Source organism: Sinocyclocheilus anshuiensis, unplaced genomic scaffold, assembly GCF_001515605.1.
Source record: "Sinocyclocheilus anshuiensis isolate Anshui unplaced genomic scaffold, SAMN03320099.WGS_v1.1 scaffold1371, whole genome shotgun sequence".
Classification (NCBI taxonomy): Eukaryota; Metazoa; Chordata; class Actinopteri; order Cypriniformes; family Cyprinidae; genus Sinocyclocheilus; species Sinocyclocheilus anshuiensis.
The window spans coordinates 768134-776039 of record NW_015539833.1 but is presented as its reverse complement, the minus strand read 5'-3'; positions in this window follow the sequence as shown (position 1 = coordinate 776039).

Genomic DNA, 7906 nt, shown 5'->3' with positions numbered 1-7906 from the left:
GGCGGGGGGGGGGGGGAAACCTATGACAAAAAAAAAAACAGCCTATGCTGGTTTGCTGGTCTTAGTTGGTTCAGTCTAAAAACCCCTATAAAGTCAGCCAACAGACCAGTCATCCAAATCGTCGAGCCAGCTTAGGCTGGTTTTAGATGTGTTTTAACAGGATAGATAGATAGATTGTATGGATGGAACTATTGATGGATGGATGCATGGACAGATGGACAGACGGATGGATAGACAGAATGATAGAACTATCAATGGATGATGAATGATAGAATGATATAACAATGAATAGACAGAATGATAGAACTATCGACGCCTGGATGGATGGATAGAATGATAGAACGATGAATTGTCAGAATGATAGAACTAACATTGGATAGGTGATGGTGGAATTATAGAACAATGGATAGACAGAATGCTAGAACATAAATGGATGGATGGAATGATAGAACGATAAATAGACAGAATGACAGAACTAACAATGGATGGATGGTAGAATGATAGAATGATGGACAGACAGAATGATAAAACTATCCACAGATGGATGGATGGATGGATGGTAGAATAATAGAACGATTGATATAATGATAGAACTATTGACAGATGGAAGGATGGTAGAAGGATGGAATGATGAATAGACAGAATGATAGAACTATAGAACAATGGAAAGACAGAATCACAGAACTTTGGACAGATGGATGGATGGATGATGGATAGATAGATGGATGAATGGATGGTAGAATGATGAATAGATAGAATGATAGAATTGTAGATGGAGGATGGATGGAATGATAGAGTGACGGATAGACAGAATGACAGAACTATTGACAGATGGATGGATGGATATATTGATGGTAGAATGATAGAATGATGGATAGACAGAATGATAGAACTATAAATGGATGAATGGATGGATGGTAGAATGACAGAATGATGAATAGACAGAATGATAGAACTGTAGATGGATGATTGATGGAATGACAGAACAATGGAAAGACAGAATGACAGAACTATTGACAAATGGATGGATGGATAGATAGATGGATGAATGGATGGTAGAATGATGGAATGATGAATAGACAGAATGATAGAATTGTAGATGGAGGATGGATGAAATGATAGACAGAATGACAGAACTATCGACAGATGGATGGATGGATAAATTGATGGTAGAATGATAGAACAATGGATAGACAGAATGATAGATACAACTATCAATGGATGGTAACAATACTACTTGATTGCTATGGTAAATTCAGGATAGACTTATTTAAAAGTAAAACAACTTTTGTAAGGTAAATACAGTTCTATTTTGAGTTATTGATCAGTATTTGTTAATTGGCTCTTGTCATACCAACTACTTGTAATTCAGAAACAAAAGCCTCAGTTTTAATATGACACAAATTACATTCAAATATGGAACAGATGATTCAGCATAAGCAATGTGAGCGGTGAGGTAAATTAAATCCCATTGCGAGAGGGCGGATTGTAATGTACAAAACAAGTCCAAACCGAACTTGATAATCATAAGTGGGTAATTTTCTTAGCAATTCTATGCTACTACTTAAAACCTTTCTGGATGCTCGCACGAGTCCAACACAACACAGGCAGCCTTTTGTTCACCACAAGGCACTGATGTGCTTTCAGTTTCCATGCCAACAGACTTTCATCTTTCATCTTCCTTACCATCTCATCCTACGCTTCAGATGAATTAGGTTTGTTACAAATTCTTTTGAAGTGTGGAGGCAACCCCCCATCCCCAACCCCACTTCAGCCACAACAAAACAAAACAAGCCCCCCAAAAATAAAGAAATAAAGCAAGCAGAGTGGATGCACATAAGCCAATAATCAGTAGCTATTTCGCCAACCAATGGCGTTATGCACGGGAAAGCGCGTCTTCATTTCGAGTCGGAATATTCCTCAGCTGCTCCCCTTCATTTTCCCGAGCGGCACGCGTTGAAGTGTGCCCTACTATTCAACTCCATTATGAAGCCCAAGCTCTGTCAAGATGCATTGTGGCTGCGTAATGATCTTCAATTACGCTGATGTTGGACCCGTAGGGAGATGTCATAGGGGCAGGGGGGGAGGGGGGTGATGAGGGAAGTGTATCCAGAACAAAGCCTTGAGAGCGGGAAGAACCTCCGTGTCCTCAGATATGGACGTCTCTCAAGATGCTGCGGAGAATTACACCTCTAGACACAAAGAAGCAATTTTACGAAACCCCGCATTTTAGAGTGCTCCAAGACGGAGAGAGCGACTTGGGCATGAATGCTGGCAGAGGCCAGTGTCTTTGAAGAGTTCCCACAATAGCGGTGTGTTCAAAAGCCTGTCTTTCTGACTTCATTTTCATTTGTGCTCATTTCAAATGTTTTTCGCTGAGTGCGGGGCATTTTGCAAATGAAAAGGGAAGCGTTTTCAACAGTATGACAGTTTGTTTAGGTGCACGACAACAACTCATTTTGGCCTTGAACACAACACACAAAAAATCTGCACCTTCAAAACATTCCAGAACTTTTATTTGGACCAGTTATTTCTTCTCATGTCATTTGTTTCTGGTCTTCGAACCCCTCTAAAAGCAGCCAACAGACCTTCTAAATTATTAATCTATTTCAGCTGCATTAAATGAAAAGGGAAGCATTTCTAACAGTGTGACAGTTTGTTTAAGTGCACAACAACAACTCGTTTTGGCCTTGAACAACACATAAAAATTCAGCACCTTCAAAAAATTACAAGGCAACTCCTATTCAAGAACTTGCATTTGGACCATTTATTTCTTCTCATGTCATTTGTTTCTGGTCTTAGTTGGTTTAGACTCCTGGGCTAAAACCAGCCGACAGACCATCGAAAGCCAATCAAACCAGCTTAGGCTGGTTTTAGATGTATTTTGGCTACATCTAAATGAACTGGAAGCTTTTCTGACAGTATGACAGTTTGTTCAGGTGCACAACAACAACTTGTTTGGCCTTATACAATGAACAATCCTATGTAAAAATTTGCACCATTTTATTTATTCTCATGTATTTTTTTCTGGTCTTATCTGGTTTAGTCTCTAAGTCCAAAACCCCTCTAAAGCCAGACAACATATCATCTAAAGTCATCAAAACAGCTTGGGCTGGATTTAGATGCATTTCGGATACATCTAAATAAAAAGTTAAGCATTTCTGACAGCATGACGTTTTGTTTAAGTGCAGAACAACAACTCGTTTGGGCCTTAAACAACACATAAAAATTCAAGGCAACGCAGACCAACTTCTGTTCTAGAAGTTTCATTTGGACCATTTATTTCTTCTCATGTCATTTTTTTCATCCAAATCATGAAAGTTGCATCGCTCCAGTCCTGCAGAGAGAAGCGCTACCGATCGCTGGTGACATCAAGGTGTCTTGTGCCTTTGTGTGCACCTTTTGAAGTTCACTCAACTTGAGGGAATAAAGAAATCAACACAATAAAACACTATCCAGGTTTTGGAAATCTAGGTGAGGTGTCTGCAATTTCAGAGGTGAAGTGGAGAGCTTTGAAAGCAGGAAACAGTGAGAGGAAGTTAGCAGAAAACCAAAGGAATAAAAGAAAGCTTTCATTCTGTCTACTGACAGAGATAGAAAGACAGTGCAGTTAAATTTAGAGCGAGTTTCAGACTGCAGAAGGCCTCGTTTTATGATGCCAGTTGTGGCAACCGAACATCTGATTGTATTTGTCTGTGGCACAGTGCTCGAGTGCGTCTGAATATTGAAAGCTCTTCTTGAACGAGCTCTCATATTGTGTGTGAAATGAATAAAACCATGGTCTCTAAACACTTTTTCATTAGCATTTAAAAGACTGGCAGCATATGGGCACAAGTGACTATTTATTTGCATCAGAATGAAATGTTCTAGATCATCACAGTGAACAGACACATAAATATGGACAATATTTGAGCCGCAGTTTCATTTTATGATGTCAAGGTCAATTGTTTTTTTGTTTGTTTGTTTTTTGCTTCTGACAAACAAAATGTATTAAATGCTGCTTAATTATTAATTATCCATGCAGCAATCACCACGGTAAATTAACAAAAAGTCTAGATTTTTTTTTCAATTGTTGTTTCTCAAAAATGCATTAGCTGGACCTGCCAGAAAAATACCATAGCAAACCCCCTAATTTGGTCAAATAGTATTTGTGCACACATAAAATGTAATTACCATAATCTAGAACAGTATGTATAAGACTATAGTTAAGAATAATGAGAATAAAATAAGGAGATGATGAAAAAGGCAGCAGCTATTCCCAGCATGATTATTCTATTTTCTAAAAATATCATCCAATGTATAAATCAGTTATTTTAATTCATTCAAGATTTTATTTGTGACCCTGGAGCACAAAACCAGTCTTAAGTCGCTGGGGTATATTTGTAGCAATAGCCAAAAATACATTGTATGGGTCAAAATCATTGATTTTTCTTTTATGCCAAAAATCATTAGGATATTAAGTAAAGATCATGTTCCATGAAGATATTTTGTAAATTTCCTACTGTAAATATATTAAAACTTAATTTTTGATTAGCAATATGCATTGCTAAGAACTTCATTTGGACAACTTTAAAGGCGATTTTCTCAATATTTTGATTTTTTTGCACACTCAGATTCCAGATTTTCAAATAGTTGTATCTCGGACAGATATTGTACTATCCTAACCTAACCATACATCAATGGAAAGCTTATTTATTCAGCTTTCAGATGATGTATAAATCTCAATTTCGAAAAATGTACCCTTATGACTGGTTTTGTGGTCCAGGGTCACTTTCGGTATACTAACTGCTAAACTTGAGGCAATATGAAATCATATTAATAATGGCACTAGTAGCATTATATGAAATAATGCAGGCTCGTTTGAAAAAATTTTTTTTTGACACTTTCAAAGTGAAATATCCAGTGAGAGGCACTGAAAGCACTTTCAGTTTTTTCAAAACAGATGAACATGAATCTGGCAACGTTCTCTTACAGTGGTTGTTGTACGTTTCATAGCAGTTCATAAATGAAGTATCCAGTGAGTGGTGCTAAAAGGTTATTGCTTTATTGCGTTAGAGAATAACGGACCAACTACACTAAGCCCGACCCTAAACCTAACTGACAGTGTTAATAAAGCAAACTTGAGATAAAATGCATTTGCTGAAGCAACTATGCCATTTTAGCTTGCTTCTATCATCAAGCTCATTTATCGTGACTCGTGTTTTACAGGATTTGTACTCGAGCACTCCACATCGCAAGTGCAGTGCTGGACCGGGTGAGCTACCAAGCGATTTTACTTTCAAAAAGGCCATATATGTGGAGCTGGTTAAGTGATGCAAACATCAAAAAAGTATTAGTTTACAAAACATGCACTATGGCCAAATTGTTTTGAGGTCATAAAATAGTTTTGTGCAAGGAAGTGTGTGAAAATAAGTTATAATGGAATTAAAGATTCATAATGGACTGAGCAATCTGATTGGTTATGTTTCTGTCCACATTAGAAAAACTAGAGATTATATGTGACCCTGGAGCACAAATATTTTGTAAATTTCCTACTGTAAATATATCAAAACTTAATTTTGATTAGTAATATGCATTGCTAAGAACTTCATTTGGACAACTTTAAAGGCGATTTTCCCAGTATTTTGATTTTTTTGCACCCTCAGATTCCAGATTTTCAAATAGTTGTATCTCGGCCAAATATTGTCCTATCCTAACAAACCACACATCAATGGAAAGACAGAATTTTGTGAGTTTTGTGGTCCAGGGTCACATACTGTATGATGAACACCTGTGTTTGTACACATTTAAATTTTTAAAAAATCTTTAAATTGATCTAAAGGAAAGTGAAGAAGCAGGTCAGTGTAGCACATGGTGAACATGTCTTGAAGAACATATAGATAAGAGTTGAATCAAAGATGGGCAATCCTTGATTTGAAATATCTCTGGCCCTATTTTTCTTTCTCTTTTCCCCCTAACCAAACTGACTCATTAACTTCAAAGCCACTGATGGAGCTTTTAATTAAGAGGAATGTAACACTGAAGCATAGATAAGCCTCTCCATATTCTCCTCCTCTCCATCTCTCCTTAAACACACATCATTAGAAACTCACTGTAGGTTTACACTGCAGAGCACTAATCACAGACAACCTGCACTGCTAAAAATACAGCTTTCACCTGACACCATGACGGCTCAGATCATCAGAGAAGCTGTTACTATGTGTGATGTCACTTCCTGTGGGGCAGAGCAAAGGAGCATCCAATTAAGGCAATTTTTCAAAAATGATTTTCTATCCTCAAAGTCCGTAATCAATTAAAACAGATCTATTATTTCAAAATGTCAAAATATATACAATTTGTTTTGTCAAATTAGTAATTTGAATTTCTCAAAATAATACATTCTATACTTTTTTTTTTCAGAACATTTTAACATTTTAATTAGTTTCGCCCTACTGGATCAACTACAACAAAGAAAACTTATAAGCATATTAGTAATTCAGACACTAGAGATTTCTCACTGTACTTGCCCACTATCCTCAGTCTCACATAACTATCAACTTCACTGGCACAGTCTGGCAAACCCACCCTCTCTCCCCCCTACCGCAGGGATCAGCGGCAGGCCGAGGGGAGCGGGTCTCGCCCACAGGGAAGGCTGAATGTTGGCCAAATTAATTGCAGGTTGTGATTGAACAGCGCTTTGGGAACACACACAAACACACACCCACAGAGACAGCTTACAGGCAGCACACCCCGTATCATGCACATGTCTGTACACTCACGCATGCATGCACAGCCACACATGCACACATCGTAGATACTATTAGTACTAATAAAGCACATATTAATGCCTTATTCTGCATGACTATATTCCAGATCCCGTAATCCTACCCAATACCTAAACTACTTTACTAAATATTAATAAGTAGCAAATTTGGAGTTTATTGAGGCAAAAGTCAGTTAATAGTGAGAATTGGTCTCCAAACTAAAGTGTTACTAAATATTTTTATGTAGAAATCGAGAGAATGGATTCATTGGTCAAGAAAGACTTTTAAATTGTTACAAAAATCTATTCTGTTTGAAATAACTGCTGTTTTTTTTTTTTTACTTTCTATTCATTAAAGAATCCATAAAAATGCATCACAATTTCCACAAAAATATGAAGCAGCAAAACTGTTTTCAGCAGTGATAATAATAATAAATATTTAAATACTTGATCACCAAATCAGAATATTAGAATGATTTCTGAAGGATCATGTAACACTGAATACTGGAGTAATGATGCTGAAAATTAAGCTTTGCATCACAGGAATAAATTATATTTTAAAATATATTCAAATAGAAAATTTATTGTTGGTAAGCAAATGAGATATTGAAATATTTATACTAAACTTTTGAATGGTATTGTGTGTGTGTGTGTTTCATATAATGTGTGGAAAAGTGGGGAATAACAACCTGCCTTTAATTACAATTACTATGAATGTGTTTGTATGTGTGTTAGGGGTTTTCTGAGGAAGACAAGTGATTTTCTTGAAACAAATGAAAGTTAAAACGTCATAATCCTTGTATCAGCTTTTATCAAATGGTAGAATCTGCTTTTTGAGAACAAAGAACAAGCTAAAATCTGCTTTATATATATAAATACACACACGCACACACACACATACATCATCAAACACACTCTGCAGTCAAACAGCTTTTAGCACTCACTCACTCACTCACTCACTCACTCACTCACTCACACACACACACACACACACATACATCAAAAAGCTTTGCATCACAGGAATAAATTATATTTTAAAATATATTCAAATAGAAAATTTATTGTTGGTAAGCAAATGAGATATTGAAATATTTATACTAAACTTTTGAATGGTATTGTGTGTGTGTGTGTGTGTGTGTGTGTGGGTGTGTGTGTGGTGTGGGT